Raw genomic sequence first — 18,088 nt, forward strand, 5'->3', positions numbered from 1 at the left:
TCCCAGAAAAGAGAGCGTTCGAGGCCTTGTGTAGCCTGACGACGAAACTGGCTCCACAGCTCCAGACTTAGGTGGAATATTTTTATCCCCACGACCACCTGATGCTCCACTACCACTACCATCATTACCAGCTGACAATGAACGCCCACGACGACCTCTTGCACCAGACTTCCTCATTGTTTTAAAATCTTAACCAAAGTAACTTTATTTGTTGCTATCAAACAACTTACACGGTGAGCTATAACTTCAGTATGATTTCAATATCCCTTAACAGGTTGGTGAGACCACAAGGAAAATCAGGCACAATGTTACACACTCTGTTTTCTGTGGCACAAAATCACAGAGATGACACACACGCAGGACTGTCACTCAAGCACTAATGTCAATATTAATCTCCCACCTAATTTATTTATTTTTTTTTCTCAGGGAGACTTTAGAAACCAAATAATATTAAAAAAAAAAAAAAAAAAGGCTTTCTATGGCCCACAATTAGAGAGAGAGAGGTGACACACCCAGGAGTCAAGACTGGCACACAAGCTGAAAGGGCAATATTACTCTCCCACTGTTTTTTTAGGTTTTTTTTTTTTTTTCAGGGAGAATTTGAAACCAAATAATATTAAAAAAAAAAAAAAAATAGGCTTTCTATGGCCCACTGAATGAAAGGGAGAGAGGTGGCACACCCAGGAGTCAAGACTGGCACACAAGCTGAAAGGGCAATATTACTCTCCCACTGTTTTTTTATGTATTTTTTGTTTTTTCAGGGAGACTTTAGAAACCCAATAATATTTAAAAAAAAAAATAAATAGGCTTTCTATGGCCCACTGAATGAGAGGGAGAGAGGTGGCACACCCAGGAGTCAAGACTGGCACACAAGCTGAAAGGGCAATATTACTCTCCCACTGTTTTTTTAGGTTTTTTTTTTTTTTTCAGGGAGAATTTGAAACCAAATAATATTAAAAAAAAAAAAAAAATAGGCTTTCTATGGCCCACTGAATGAAAGGGAGAGAGGTGGCACACCCAGGAGTCAAGACTGGCACACAAGCTGAAAGGGCAATATTACTCTCCCACTGTTTTTTTATGTATTTTTTGTTTTTTCAGGGAGACTTTAGAAACCCAATAATATTTAAAAAAAAAAATAAATAGGCTTTCTATGGCCCACTGAATGAGAGGGAGAGAGGTGGCACACCCAGGAGTCAAGACTGGCACACAAGCTGAAAGGGCAATATTACTCTCCCACTGTTTTTTTAGGTTTTTTTTTTTTTTTCAGGGAGAATTAGAAACCAAATAATATTAAAAAAAAAAAAAATAGGCTTTCTATGGCCCACTGAATGAAAGGGAGAGAGGTGGCACACCCAGGAGTCAAGACTGGCACACAAGCTGAAAGGGCAATATTACTCTCCCACTGTTTTTTTATGTATTTTTTGTTTTTTCAGGGAGACTTTAGAAACCCAATAATATTTAAAAAAAAAAATAAATAGGCTTTCTATGGCCCACTGAATGAGAGGGAGAGAGGTGGCACACCCAGGAGTCAAGACTGGCACACAAGCTGAAAGGGCAATATTACTCTCCCACTGATTTTTTAGGTTTTTTTTTTTTTTTCAGGGAGAATTAGAAACCAAATAATATTAAAAAAAAAAAATAAATAGGCTTTCTATGGCCCACTGAATGAGAGGGAGAGAGGTGACACACCCAGGAGTCAAGACTGGCACACAAGCTGAAAGGGCAATATTACTCTCCCACTGTTTTTTTAGGTTTTTTTTTTTTTTTCAGGGAGAATTAGAAACCAAATAATATTAAAAAAAAAAAAAAAATAGGCTTTCTATGGCCCACTGAATGAAAGGGAGAGAGGTGGCACACCCAGGAGTCAAGACTGGCACACAAGCTGAAAGGGCAATATTACTCTCCCACTGTTTTTTTATGTATTTTTTGTTTTTTCAGGGAGACTTTAGAAACCCAATAATATTTAAAAAAAAAAATAAATAGGCTTTCTATGGCCCACTGAATGAGAGGGAGAGAGGTGGCACACCCAGGAGTCAAGACTGGCACACAAGCTGAAAGGGCAATATTACTCTCCCACTGTTTTTTTAGGTTTTTTTTTTTTTTTCAGGGAGAATTAGAAACCAAATAATATTAAAAAAAAAAAAAATAGGCTTTCTATGGCCCACTGAATGAAAGGGAGAGAGGTGGCACACCCAGGAGTCAAGACTGGCACACAAGCTGAAAGGGCAATATTACTCTCCCACTGTTTTTTTATGTATTTTTTGTTTTTTCAGGGAGACTTTAGAAACCCAATAATATTTAAAAAAAAAAATAAATAGGCTTTCTATGGCCCACTGAATGAGAGGGAGAGAGGTGGCACACCCAGGAGTCAAGACTGGCACACAAGCTGAAAGGGCAATATTACTCTCCCACTGTTTTTTTAGGTTTTTTTTTTTTTTTCAGGGAGAATTAGAAACCAAATAATATTAAAAAAAAAAAAAATAGGCTTTCTATGGCCCACTGAATGAAAGGGAGAGAGGTGGCACACCCAGGAGTCAAGACTGGCACACAAGCTGAAAGGGCAATATTACTCTCCCACTGTTTTTTTATGTATTTTTTGTTTTTTCAGGGAGACTTTAGAAACCCAATAATATTTAAAAAAAAAAATAAATAGGCTTTCTATGGCCCACTGAATGAGAGGGAGAGAGGTGGCACACCCAGGAGTCAAGACTGGCACACAAGCTGAAAGGGCAATATTACTCTCCCACTGTTTTTTTAGGTTTTTTTTTTTTTTTCAGGGAGAATTAGAAACCAAATAATATTAAAAAAAAAAAAAATAGGCTTTCTATGGCCCACTGAATGAAAGGGAGAGAGGTGGCACACCCAGGAGTCAAGACTGGCACACAAGCTGAAAGGGCAATATTACTCTCCCACTGTTTTTTTATGTATTTTTTGTTTTTTCAGGGAGACTTTAGAAACCCAATAATATTTAAAAAAAAAAATAAATAGGCTTTCTATGGCCCACTGAATGAGAGGGAGAGAGGTGGCACACCCAGGAGTCAAGACTGGCACACAAGCTGAAAGGGCAATATTACTCTCCCACTGTTTTTTTAGGTTTTTTTTTTTTTTTCAGGGAGAATTAGAAACCAAATAATATTAAAAAAAAAAAATAAATAGGCTTTCTATGGCCCACTGAATGAGAGGGAGAGAGGTGGCACACCCAGGAGTCAAGACTGGCACACAAGCTGAAAGGGCAATATTACTCTCCCACTGTTTTTTTAGGTTTTTTTTTTTTTTTCAGGGAGAATTAGAAACCAAATAATATTAAAAAAAAAAAAATAGGCTTTCTATGGCCCACTGAATGAAAGGGAGAGAGGTGGCACACCCAGGAGTCAAGACTGGCACACAAGCTGAAAGGGCAATATTACTCTCCCACTGTTTTTTTATGTATTTTTTGTTTTTTTCAGGGAGACTTTAGAAACCCAATAATATTTAAAAAAAAAAATAAATAGGCTTTCTATGGCCCACTGAATGAGAGGGAGAGAGGTGGCACACCCAGGAGTCAAGACTGGCACACAAGCTGAAAGGGCAATATTACTCTCCCACTGTTTTTTTAGGTTTTTTTTTTTTTTCAGGGAGACTTTTGAAACCAAATAATATTAAAAAAAAAAAAAAAAAAAAAATATAGGCTTGCTATAGCCCACTGAATGAGAGATAGCGCACACACAGCAGTGGCACACAAGCCCTGACTGAGGCCAATATTTTTCTCCCACTGATTGATGTAGTGTTTCTGTGTTGAGGTAGATTTTAGAACACAAATCACGGAAAAAATAAATAGGCTTTCTATGGCCCACTCAGTGAGAGATGGCACACACAGGGATGGCACTGTAGCAGAAATGCCAATCTTAATCTCCCACAAAAAAAAAACAAAAAAAAAAAAAAAACTGTCCTACAATTACTATCTCCCTGCAGTAATGTAAGCCAGGTATGGCAGGCAGCAATAGGAGTGGACTGATGCACAAATTAAATAAAAAGTGTGGACAAACAAAAAAGATAGCTGTGCAGAAAGGAAGGAACAAGAGGATATGTGCTTTGAAAAAAGCAGTTGGTTTCCACAGTGGCGTACACACAGCAATACAGCTATCACGGAGCCTTCTAGGGCAGCCCAATGAGCTACAGCGCTGAGGGGAAAAAAAAAAAAAAATAGCTTCCACTGTTCCTGCACACCGAAGGTGGTGTTGGACAGTGGAAATCGCTGCAGCACAAGCGGTTTGGTGGTTAGTGGACCCTGCCTAACGCTCTCCCTGCTTCTGATGAAGCGGCAGCAACCTGTCCCTAAGCTCAGATCAGCAGCAGTAAGATGGCGGTCGGCGGGAACGCCCCTTTATAGCCCCTGTGACGCCGCAGACAGCAAGCCAATCACTGCAATGCCCTTCTCTAAGATGGTGGGGACCAGGATCTATGTCATCACGCTGCCCACACTCTGCGTTCACCTTCATTGGCTGAGAAATGGCGCTTTTCGCGTCATTGAAACGCGACTTTGGCGCGAAAGTCGCGTACCGCATGGCCGACAAGCACAGGGGTCGGATCGGGTTTCATGAGACGCCGACTTAGCCAAAAGTCGGCGACTTTTGAAAATGATCGACCCGTTTCGCTCAACCCTACTCTTGGCTATTTACCATTCCTGAAGGAGGAGGGAGGAGGAAGGAGCGTAGAGTTACCGGCTGTGTGTGAAGAAGCTAGGGAGAACAGCCTGCTGGCGGGGGAAGTGAAGCCTGGGTCTGCAGCTATGAAGGTAGTAGAAAGTTCTAGAAAGGCATGTGAATTAATAAGAAAAACCATTCATCATTTTCACATTATCCTGACACAGAGTAAGGAAGCGTACCGCATATTCTCCCACAGAAGACTTGGACTGACGTAAACGGAGAAGAGCGGAAGCTGAAGAGGTGGTTAGTCTGGGTTCATCAAATACTTTGCAGAAACCATCCAAGAATACAGGCAAATTGGAGATGATAGAATCCTCTCTTTCCCATAATGAGTTCAACCACGCCAGGACCTCATCTCCAAGGTGCGACATAAGGAATGCTGCCTTTGTTTGTTCCAATGGGAAGTTATGAGGAAGAAGTTCAAAATGTAGCCAGCACTGATTTATGAACCATCGGCAGAGCTTTGGATTGCCGTCAAAGCTAGGTGGGGCTGCGATTCAGGGACCTGAAGCTAAAACTACGCAAACAGACTGAGAAGTTTCTAAAGAAGACATGGCTGCTTGAAAATGAGGAGACTCTGGAGTGATGCTTAAGGCCTCCACCTTGGTAGTCAAGGACTTCAACTGCATCGACAGCCTCTCCTGCATGCTTTTCTGTTGGCAAAGCTCTTGGTGCATGGTCTGATCAGATGAGATCCGGGATCCAATGGGGTTTATGGCCTGAGCAAACTGTCACGGACATGGTTTGTGGAACCACTGTGCTTCGGACCGCTGAGAGCCTGGAGGAGCGTGACTAAGCGAGCACCGGACTGTTCACTAGAGCCTCTGATGGTGAGATTAGACTTGTCTCCCGATGAACACCAGGTGCCACTCCAGGACAGACCAACTGATGCTCAGTAGCTGGACCCAGAAGGCAGGCTGGATGGCACAGCAGGCAGAGTTTGAATCACAGTGCAGCAGGCAGAATCTGCACCAGAGTGCAGCAGACAGAATCTGCACCAGAGATAAGCAGACAGAGTAGGTGTCAGAGTGCAGCAAGGACTGGTAAAAAACCTTACACAACTTAGACTGCAAAATAGGAAGGTTGCTCAGGCACCTCCTTAGTGAGGAGGAAGCAATATATACATGATGCCGCACAGCCATTGGCTGAGGAGGAAATAGCAAGTTGTGATACAAATGAGACAAGAATGTCTGAATGTATGTGTAGATAGTGATTTCACGTATCTATTGCCATTAACTGAGTAAAACAAGACAAAATGGAAGCGGGAAAGTGCCCTCAGAGTGATCTATTTGCATTGTATGAGGAGATGTGGCATAAACAGCTATGTACGCATGCGCAGCGGCATTCTTGTAGTGTGAGGAAAATATTCTCAAGGGTGAACAACAAGATAAGCATGGAATTTGTACAATAACAGCTCGTGATCTGTAAAATAATAAGTTATATGAGAAAAATGCCAGTACGCATGACGAAACTGAATCCAGTTTTAAGTGTATAAAAAGGACGGCATTTAGGTGGGGGTAGGGACATTCCAGGAGACTTTATGGACGCATAACTTCTGTGATGATGTGTTATCGAATATTTCCTTCTCATCAGTCGAGTCCCCCGGCAGGGAAGTGATGTTACAATATTTGGTAATTATATAGATGCTTACTTTCTCTATTATATAGATGATGATTATGATCATGTAATGTTAGGCTAGCGCTGTTATAATTCATGTGCCTGTAGTACATATATCAAATCATAGCTTAAATTGTTGATTATTAAACTTTATTTCATTATTAATAAAATATAAGTTGTTTTACCGAAATGGAGACCTAGTAGTCTTCTTGCCTAATTAGTATATTAGTGAGCGCTACGTAAGTAAGGGGTTTTCCCCTCCCGGAGTGAAAACTCGGTAAGACATAAATTGGCATAGTCGGCAGGATTTTATGAAAGCAAGTTTTTTTTGTTAAAAAGAATTTTGTGATAGATAATAGATGGATTTTTGTAAGTTTGATTGTCTAGACAAAGGAAATTGTTAAGTTGCTGGAAGATTAATTATTTTTGGCGCAAAGCCAATTTTTAGAAATCTTTATAACTTTTTGTCTGAACATAATTTTGAAATTCTGTTTTTATCAAAGTGATATGTTTTGATTGATAATTCTTCGTGCAAAAAATTAGCATTTGGCATTTTGCCAAGTTTTTGTTACAATGTTTGAGAAACGAAAGGAAAAGCAGGAGGATGTTGTGGACGTGCCCGGTTGGACCGAGGCACCGTATAATATATTGGCACATGAATTGAGCAGTTCTGGACTAGCGGAACAGTGGTCTAGTAAGCTCAAGGGTAGTGAACCCACTGATGTTGTTAATGTACTCAGTGGGGTCCCCGCAAAGGCGGGTGATGCAGTTAACCCCTCGATGTTGTTAAGTTACTCGAGGGTGTCCCTGCCAAGGCAGGTGGTGCAGTGTCTCTATTGGGTGTTGGCCACCGCCTATAGAGCAGTTCACAAGAAGAACTCTTTGTTGTTGAAAAAAAAGCTGAACAGAGGTTGATTGAATCTGAAGGAAGACGGGTAGTGCTGGAATGCAAAAAAATTACTAAAAGATAAGTAGGAACACTATCAGGGTGTAGCAGAAAAAGCTGCTATCAAAGTTGCTCAAAATAAATACTGTAAACGAAAAGAAAAAAAAATAACAAGGACGGAAAATGAAATAATCCGGGAGCAAGCCCGTGATGCAGCTGGTCACCTTCAATTTGGAGATGACGGACAGCCCATTATGGTGGAACGAGGTGTTCCCCATACTTGAACCAGGATCTCAACTGAGGATTATACTCAAAATGAAGTAGATAGCATCTTAACCCAGTTTAAACAAAAACCTGGAGAAACAGAAATTGCATGGTTAGTTAGGATGCATGATTATGAAGGTCCAGGATGAATGTTTTATAGAGAAATAAGATCTCATCTGTAATATCTGTCAATATATTAATTGGTTGTGTATTTGTATAAGTGTGTAATACAGAGCTGGGATAGGCTCTGTGCAGTGTTGTTATTTTGGTCATTTTGAATTGGCAGTACATTATATGAAGCTGTATTTTGTATAAGGCCGTGGTTTTTGTTGTTTGGCCTTGAAATGCTTTCAAAGTGTCAGTGGACACTGCTGCAGTTTTATTTATATAGAGTTAATGTGTTAATTCCAAGGTGCAAAATAGGCAGGCTGTGTGAGCCTTGTATGTATGTATGTCAATGAGACATTATTCAACTCAGTTTGAGCTGAACTAGGTGGAGTGATTGAGATAAGGGATTTTCTTCTTGTAAAAATCAACTGAAAAGTGAAAGGAAAAAAAAAAAGAGAAAAAAAACAATCCCTGAATGAGCATGTATGAATAAGTGATCACATAACTGTTGTTGAAGGTCCAAGGACCGGCCCAAGTGGTGAAATTTTTAGGAATTCAATGGAACAAAGGACATAGGAAAATCTTGCCTAAAGCTAGACAGACAATAATCAATTTCCCAGTTCCTAATTGGAAAAATATATAAAAATGGAAGGTCATGGTAAGAGCAGTCAATATGCGGAATTATATGCAATTTTCTTAGCTCTGAGTTTTGAGCAAGGACGTGAATGTCACTTGTATACAGACTCTTGGTCAGTAGCAAATGGACTAGCTACCTGTACGATGGGGTGGAAAAAATATGGATGGCTTATCCATGGAAAAGAAGTTTGGGGGAAAGAGGTGTGGGAGAGTATTGAAGAAATAATGCAAACCACGCCTACCACTGTTTTTTTTTATGTTGATGCACATGTACCTGCTGATTCACTTGAACGTTTGTTTAATTCTGAAGCAGATAGAGCAGCTGCCATTCGACAAACAACGGCGGAAACCGATAAAGTAAAAGAAACATGGCTTCACGGTACGGCCGTTTGGGCACATCAGAAAAGTGGACACCTGGGAGAAAAAGCCACTTACAGGTGGGCCCAGGAAAGAGGAGTTCCCCTCACTATGGACATAATAAAACAAATTATTGCACAGTGTCCTGTTTGTCAACATTCCCAAAGGAGAGAGGTGCCACACACAGTAATGGGACACATAGGGAGGGGACAATTACCTGCTCAAATTTGGCAAATGGACTTTATAGGGCCACTACCAGGGAGCAGAGGGTGTAAGTATGTCTGTACCGCAGTAGACACATACTCAGGCCTGATGGTAGGTTTCCCATGCAAGGCAGCTACACAATGGAGTACACTGAGAACTTTAGAAATCATAACACAGTATTATGGGGTCCCACTTCAAGTACAGACAGATAATGGGTCACATTTTACTGGACAACAAGTCAAAGACTATGCTATGGAACACAACATTCAATGGGTATATCACATGCCTTATTACCCTCAAGCAGCAGGGTTAGTAGAGAGAATGAATGGGTTACTAAAGGTCACCCTAAAAAGTTGAACCAATCTGACACTTCATTCCATGACTCCTCTGATGTGGATGTTGACACCCAATCTTACAATACATGAAGTACATGTAGTAGAGACTATTATCTACTGGAAAATACATGAAGAGGCCAGGATCCCTGAAAGGGCAACACCCCTATCAGCCGGACTGGATTTGAGTGCACTAGATGTAACAGTCATTCCTTCAGGTAAGGTGGTTCCAATTTCCACTGGATTGGGTTGTCAAATCCCTAAAGGACATTATGGCCAGTTGGCAACTCGTTCTAGTTTTGCTCTAAAAGGGGCCATAGTGGTGGGAGGAATTATTGATGCAGATTATCAAGGAGAAATTAAAGTATTGATGTTAAATTTGGGAACAGAGCCATTGATCATTGAGAAGAAACAGAAAATGGCTCAGATGTTATTAATACCCGTAAACTTATCTCTGGGGGAAGAAGGTCATGCCCCCACTGAATTAACCGTAAGAGGAGATAAAGGTTTTGGCTCCTCTGAAGTAACTAATGTTGGAGTTAAAATTTGGGTACAAAATGCCCAAGGACCGCCCTCAGAAGCTGAGGTGATTGCAGTAGGCAGGGACCGCACCTTGCTGATCATGAGGCCAGGTGTAGGAAAAATGGGAGTATATCCCACAGGAAAAAATGTTATTTGCGGGAATAAACGTGTTATGTTCTGATTTCTGCAGATTTCCTTCCTAATCGTATGTGGAATCCTTGGAGGCGTATTTTTGGACATCGTTGAAGTATGGACTTCCGGTGTCCAATTAACAAGTGAGCAAGTGCCACCTTTGAGGTCACCTGGTGATTGGAATGTCTACAATGTCACAAAGGATGGAAGGAAAAACTTTAGTGATATACTGGCTATTGTAAATATAACTTTATCTAACACTAGTTCTGTATGGATGTATGGGCCTGTAATTGAAGAACCGGCTCCATACAATTATCCAGGAAGGAAATATTGGCCAAGTACTGTTTTGACCAACGGAACTGGAACTGTAAAGATAACACATGAAGACAATATAGCATGTTGGGAAGCTGAAATGACAGAATTAAATTTAACGACTGGACTAATCGAATCTCGAGTATACGCTAATTATACTTCTAGAAGGTTGAATGATACTAGCTTTATATTTTGTTTAAATGGAACAAAATTGATAGTGTGTTCTAATATGACAGATAAAGTATATTCCACTGATTTTATGAGGTATTATCCAAATTGGAGGGATTATCTTAGAATAATACAGGTAATGTGTAGGTATGTAGTATTGCCATTGATGTTGGGGCTTCCGGGGAATATATTTTTCTGGATGCCAAAATTCAATGGACCTTATGTTGATAACAATAACAGAACTCATGATTTATCTATCTGTGAAGATACTCTGGAAGGCAAAATTTGTAGATTACACTCAGCAGTTTATGAACCATGTCTGCTACAAAATAGTATAAATGTATGTGAATTTGAATTTAACTAGGCTAAAGCAATCCGCAGAGGGAAAAGGAATAATTAAGTTTGCAAAATCATATAATCATTACTACGATTATAAGTAATAAAATGGTTAAAATGGGTTCAGTTATAGCCAATGCCACTTCTCATTATTGGTATGATATTTTTCTTGGGTACTCGCCATCCGCTAAGAAAATGTTGGACTGGGTAATCCACCCACTCCTAGTGGTCATGATAATAGTTATCATATTGTCAATATGAAACTGTTACATGGCTTACAAAGTGTTCTGTAGGAGACCTAAGGTCCTAATGGTCACCTATGGTAATGGCAAATAGTTACATGATATCAAGGACCGTTTGTGATACAAATGAGACAAGAATGTCTGAATGTATGTGTAGATAGTGATTTCACGTATCTATTGCCATTAACTGAGTAAAACAAGACAAAATGGAAGTGGGAAAGTGCCCTCAGAGTGATCTATTTGCATTGTATGAGGAGATGTGGCATAAACAGCTATGTACGCATGCGCAGCGGCATTCTTGTAGTGTGAGGAAAATATTCTCAAGGGTGAACAACAAGATAAGCATGGAATTTGTACAATAACAGCTCGTGATCTGTAAAATAATAAGTTATATGAGAAAAATGCCAGTACGCATGACGAAACTGAATCCAGTTTTAAGTGTATAAAAAGGACGGCATTTAGGTGGGGGTAGGGACATTCCAGGAGACTTTATGGACGCATAACTTCTGTGATGATGTGTTATCGAATATTTCCTTCTCATCAGTCGAGTCCCCCGGCAGGGAAGTGATGTTACAATATTTGGTAATTATATAGATGCTTACTTTCTCTATTATATAGATGATGATTATGATCATGTAATGTTAGGCTAGCGCTGTTATAATTCATGTGCCTGTAGTACATATATCAAATCATAGCTTAAATTGTTGATTATTAAACTTTATTTCATTATTAATAAAATATAAGTTGTTTTACCGAAATGGAGACCTAGTAGTCTTCTTGCCTAATTAGTATATTAGTGAGCGCTACGTAAGTAAGGGGTTTTCCCCTCCCGGAGTGAAAACTCGGTAAGACACAAGTGCACTTACCGACCCTTTAAGAGGGCAAGAGCGCGTGCATGCGGCTTCTAAGGACATAGCTGGAGGCCCGGCTGGAAGCTCTGCTGGAAGCATGCAGAGCATGGGAAAGGGAAGCACCGACTGCAGCACAGATGAGTGAAGTGACACGTCGGAGATCCTGCCTGTCAGAGCAGGGATTCAGCATGATGCTAACAAACTCCATCTTGGATGAATCATCTCTTTCCTCATCATTTGCAAAATCTTTCCTCAACTGTGCCTGCATAAGCTGGAGCTGCTGGACACTATTTATTGCTTTCTTATGTCCTCCTTCACCCATTCTTCTAACTCTCTTCTCCAGTCTATAACTGCATCTACATCAGCCCCGCTTTTCAAAGCTGCAGTGTCCATCTGTGACATAACTGCTCTCAGCTGCTGCAGCTTACACCCCTCCCTTCCATGCTTCCCTGCCAGCTTCAGTGTCTCATTCAGTTTTTCTAATCTCTCCCCATACGCTGCCCCTCCCTGGGTGATCATATTAACACATTGTCGTGCAGGCTGCCTATTAATAGCCTGTTCGAAAGCTGTGACTGTCTTACACTAAGCCACTACATGGCTACTAGCTTTTCTTAGCTACTTTTTCTTATCTACTTCCCTGTTTTCTTCTGTGAACCAATGCATACAATTTAATCAACATTAACCCGCTCCAGCTAGGGTGAGCTAGCATGCTTCTCTGCCTGCTTCCATAACCACTTCATGCTAGAAGCCTACAAGGACAAGTTTTCTCTGTTCTGGTACTAACCAGTGCAATTCAAGCAGAAGTTTGACATTCACACCTGTCTGACTGGAGAACCCGTGCCCATGGCTGGAGTCGTCCAAAAGAGGTGTGGCTGCATTTCCAGCCTCTCTCGGTATGCTTGCCAGGCATCTCCCGTCACCTTTGAAAGCCTCTTGCTACCGGGCACAAAACTTCGCACATCCTTGTAGATCATTCACGTAAAGGTTTCTTATTGGTTGCACATATATTTTTATAGTCATTTTTTTGTAGTTTTCTTATCAAAATCAGGCAGGCTTGGAGCACTTCGCAAGAGGTTCTCCTCCTTTACGCTGGCTTACTTTGAGCGATTCACACGTGGCCACTCACTTTTTTTTACTTTTCCAACCTTCCAGCTTCAAGCCCCCATCCACAAATCCTTCAGATGGTTCTTCTGGAGGCAGCTCTCCGGAGCCACTCCTCCTGGCATAGCCTTCATCACTTGTAAGAAAGTCCTTATTGAGAGCTGGAAGAGCCGGGAACAATATGTAGACAATACTCTTATCAAGCTGAGATTGAAGTGTATTCGGAGAGTTGCAGTAGAACAGACTATCAAAAGTCAGTGAGACAAAACATTCAGGCACAAACAAAAGTCTGAACAGATGAAATGACACTGGGACATCTAGCGAGGATTTGGCCATGGTGTGTCCTGGCGTCAGAATGGCAATGTTATGGCACTAAACAACAGTAACAGGTTTTTTATACATGATACAAACAAAGCAAGCACATTGCAGAGAAGGATGTACACATGATAACATCATACTGTAGAGAAATACAAATATTCAAGGGCAAAACATACAATAGTTAAGTGTAATGACATTGAGGATCTTTTCCCCAAACGCCATTAATTTTTGTAAATCTCCATGTTCCTTTTAGATACTGTCACACTTATTTATTACCATATGTTACCTTTTTCTTATTATTTAATTACCTGTGTGTATGCCAGTTATACCTGCTAATGGCCATGATCTCATATTGTGCTTCCAATCTGTCTAGCACTTTCAGAAGTACATTTTATTAACTTTTTAGAAGCAAAGTCAGTTGGCTTCCAACTTTGCACAAGATGGCTGCTAGAGGCAACATGGCCGCTCAGAATGCGAGGACTTCTCATTCTCTTACACATTATACTATTTTGAGGACTATCTGGTGCATTCAGCATCGGACTGGCCCACCGGGATACCGGTGAAATGCCCGGTGGGCCCCGACCCAGAGAGGAGGAGGAGGAAGAAAAAAAAAAGAGACGTGGGCCCTTTAAATCTTCGGGCGGCGCCGACCGCCGCCACGACCAGGGCCTCCCCTCTATGCCAGCGCTGGCATTGGGCCCCCCTTCTAATACTCACCTCTCCTGGTTCCTGCGTCAGCTGCAGCGTCTTCAGTGCCCTCTGACTCTGCGACATCTCAGGACAGAGGGTGCGATGACGTCATCACTGCGCACTCAGCCTCTCTGTCCTGAGCATTGCAGAGCCGGAGAGACGCTGAGTGCACCGGACCTGCGCTGGGAACGGGAGAGGTGAGGATTTTACTTTTTTTTTTCTTTATGTCTGACTCACACTGGGGCAGATTACTGGACACACTGTCTGGGGGCAATGCTGGACACACTGGGGCAATGCTGGAGACCCTGGGGCAGATTGCTGGACACACTGGGGCAATGCTGGACACTGGGGCAATGCTGGACACTGGGGCAGATTGCTGGATACACTGGGGCAGATTGCTGGACACACTGCGGCAATGCTGGACACACTGGGGCAATGCTGGACACTGGGGCAGATTGCTGGACACACTGTCTGGGGGCAATGCTGGACACACTGGGGCAATGCTGGAGACCCTGGGGCAGATTTCTGGACACACTGGGGCAATGCTGGACACTGGGGCAGATTGCTGGACACACTGGGGGCAGTGCTGGACATACTGGGGCAGATTGCTGGACACACTGGGGCAATGCTAGACACTGGGGCAGATTGCTGGACACACTGGTGGCAGTGCTGGACATACTGGGGCAGATTGCTGGACACACTGGTGTAATGCTGGACACTGGGGAAGATTGCTGGACACACTGGGGGCAGATTGCTGGACACACTGGGAGCAGTGCTGGACATACTGGGGCAGATTGCTGGACACACTGGGGGGCAGTGCTGGACATACTGGGGCAGATTGCTGGACACACTGGGGGCAGTGCTGGACATACTGGAGAAGATTGCTGGACACACTAGGGGCAGAATGCTGGACACTGGGGCAGATTGCAGGACACACTGGGGGCAGTGCTGGACATACTGGGGCAGATTGCTGTACACACTGGGGCAATGCTGGACACTGCGGCAGATTGCTGGACACACTGGGGCAGATTGCTGGACACACTGTCTGGGGGCAATGCTGGACACGCTGGGGCAATGCTGGAGACCCTGGGGCAGATTGCTGGACACACTGGGGCAATGCTGGACACTGGGGCAGATTGCTGGACACACTGGGGCAATATGCTTGACATACTGGGGAAGATTGCTGGACCCACTGTCTCTGGGCAATGCTGGACATACTGGGGGTAATATGCTGGACACACTGGGGGTAATATGCTGGACACACTGGGGGTAATATGCTGGACACACTGGGACAGATTGCCGGACTCACTGGGGCAGATTGCTGGACACACTGTCCGGGGGCAATACTGGACACACTGGGGCAATATGCTTGACATACTGGGGCAGATTGCTGGACACACTGGGGGCAATGCTGGACACACTGGGGCAGATTGCTGGACACTGGGGCAATATGCTGGACATACTGGGGCAGATTGCTGGACACACTGGGGGCAGGACTGGAGGCATGGGCAGAATGTAGATACGGGGCACGATTGGAGACATGGGGCAGAATGAAAGACATGGGGCAGGATTGGATCATGGGGCAGGATGGATACGATGGAGACAGATGGGGCAGGATGGGGAGATCATATGGGGTAGAATGGATACTCATGAGGGCAGGATGCGAGAACATATGGCTGGAGCCAGGAATGAGATAAACGGGGCCAGGGTGGGGGATATTATTATTACCATAGGGGCTAATTAAGGGATATTATTACTGCAGTGATGTATTTATTTTATTTTTTAAGTATACTGGTTTAAATGGGGGGGCGGTCCTGTTACTGTGCAGAGTGACACTATATCGCCTTTTTTTCTTCATGTGGTGTAATGTAGAAGTTGTGAAAAATTAAGTAATGTATTCTGCAAGCGGAGCTTGAGATAACTGTGTTATTTCCTGCAGAAATGAGTCCTGGTTGGAAGAAGTGATGGCGGTCTGTGCTGGATGAAAGATTAAGGACTTCACCTAGAGACGTCACTGGTGAGTCAGTGTTACCTATACACTGACACTATACACTGTATACTATATACAGTGGTCCTGTGTACAATGTCACCAGTGATCACTGTATTACCTATACATTATATACAGAGCTCCTGTGTATAATACCACCAGTGATCTCTGTATTACCTCTACACAGACACTGCATACTAAGTACAGATCTCCTGTGAATACTGGCACTTATGGTGATAGTATTGTGGGTTTTTTTTTATTACTGATCAGTATTGTAGTATTCAGTCACTATGTGGTGGTAATATGTGGTCTGGAAATGGTGTTGTGGTATTTGTCCCTTGTATGTGCTATTTGGTCACCAAGTGGTGGTAATATGTGGTCTTTACATGGGACAGTATTTGTCCCTTGTATGTAGTATTATTCGGTCACTATGTGGTCTGGTCATGGTGTGGTGGTATTTCTTCCTGTATGTGGTATTATTGGTCTTGGTATAGTGGATTGTGTTGTGTATGGCGGTCATTTGTTCTCTCTGATATTAATTAGGAGAAGATTCTTTATTTCCATTAGAGTTTTAATGCTTTGTACACAGCAGCAGAGATGCACTTACAGGGGGTTTCCTGTGGAAAAAAGTAATCACCTCTCTACAGGATAAGTGATAACGTATTGATTGGTGGGGGGGTCTAACTGCATGGACCCATTCAGCAAAATGTGGAACTTTTTATCCCCATTAGACTGGAGTGGCATGTCCGACTAGATCACTGATCCATTCATTCACTCTGTGGCTGCACTTGTTTTTTTCTGCAAGCCCCAAAGAGAATGAATGGAGCTGCGGTCAGAAATCCCACCTGCCGCTGCATTTTAAAATAGTGATAAAAGTGTCCTGTCAGGGATAATACTTCCCCATTCTTCCGATTGGTGCAGTTTCTAATGGTCGGATCTAAGCGATCACCTATCCTGTGGAGCCCATGGATCAGTGATAACTTGATTTAACCAAGAACCCCATTAATGTAAACTACCGTAATTATACATCCCAGTTATTGGGGCACACGGTAGATGTGCAGCAGCCGCCGGAGTTTTACAGCCGATGCGCCACTATAATGACAGATATTTGCATATAGCTGTAGGGTGGGCCCCTAAAGTCCATTCCTCTGGTGGGCCCCAGACACCCCAGTCCGACCCTGGGTGCATTATACTATATGGAAACAATTTAGGGAGCCATCATACAGTGTGGGGATTACAGTGAGTGGGACATCATATATTGCAGGAGATAACGCAGGGTATTTGTTCAGTGTGTGGGCCATCATACAGTATTGGAGCCATCAAACAGTTTGGGGGCTACTAAGGTGTTAGTATATTATGTGGGGGATACTACACTGAGAGGGGGCATTATACTATGTATAAGAAAGCATCGTAGTGTCTAGAAGGCAGGTGTACGGGGGGAGACTTGGGACATTATTAAATGTAAAGTAAGCACTTATTATTATAGGTTAACTCAGGTTATTGTGACTGTCGAAGGGGCAGGGTATTATTACTTTCTAGGATTTTTTGAAGGAATTTACGAAATGTTTGTCGGGATGCGTGGTATTAAGACCTTGGCGGCATTAAAGGTATAGTCCCCTTACTTATTATTTGGTGATGTTTTGAGCACAAGCACATGGCACTTTCATTTAATATGCACAGTATATAGTATGTTGTTAATCAGCATGCATATGCACCTTAAATAGGGTGCCTTATTCAATCCATAGCAATTTTGGCTAAACACAGCTTTATTTTTCACAACTTATTAATATACCGTATATACTCGAGTATAAGCCGAGATTTTCAGCCCAAATTTTTGGGCTGAAAGTGCCCCCTCGGCTTATACTCGAGTCACGGTCGGCGGTGGGGTCGGCGGGTGAGGGGGAGAGGGCGCTGAGGCATACTCACCTAGTCCCGGCGCTCCTGTCGCTCCCCCTGCCCGTCCCACGGTCTCCGGGTGCAGCAGCCTCTTCCCCTGAGCGGTCACGCCGGGCGCTGTCTCCATCTTCCCGGCGTCTCTCTCTCCTCACTGACTGTGCAGGTCAGAGGGCGCGATGACGCATATAGTGTGCGCGCCGCCCTCTGCCTGATCAGTCAGTGCAGGGAGACGCCGGGAAGATGGCGCCGAGGAGCTGCAAGAGAGGTGAGTATGTGTTTTATTATTTTTATTGCAGCAGCAGCACAGCTATGGGGCAATGGTGCAGAGCACTGTATGGCACAGCTATGGGGCAGTAATGGTGCAGAGCACTATATGGCACAGCTATGGGGCAATAATGGACGGTGCAGAGCACTATATGGCAGAGCTATGGGGCAATGGTGCAG

General features: G+C 43.0%; 1 long non-coding RNA gene across 3 annotated transcripts in view; it reads left to right on the forward strand.

Annotated features, from left to right (window-relative positions):
- Positions 1–4,717: 4,717 nt before the first annotated feature.
- Positions 4,718–18,088, forward strand: part of LOC143764791 (uncharacterized) — a 46,079-nt gene continuing 32,708 nt past the window's right edge. The window contains exons 1-4 of one of the 3 annotated variants that reach the window (XR_013213269.1): positions 4,753–4,774; positions 4,850–6,316; positions 8,507–8,633; positions 9,802–11,563. This is a non-coding gene — a long non-coding RNA (uncharacterized LOC143764791). Of the gene's footprint in view, positions 6,317–8,506; positions 8,634–9,801; positions 11,564–18,088 lie in introns of those variants that run through there. The other 2 variants (XR_013213270.1, XR_013213268.1) reach the window with 2 other exon arrangements.

Source organism: Ranitomeya variabilis, chromosome 4 (assembly GCF_051348905.1).
Source record: "Ranitomeya variabilis isolate aRanVar5 chromosome 4, aRanVar5.hap1, whole genome shotgun sequence".
In the NCBI taxonomy this organism is placed as follows: Eukaryota; Metazoa; Chordata; class Amphibia; order Anura; family Dendrobatidae; genus Ranitomeya; species Ranitomeya variabilis.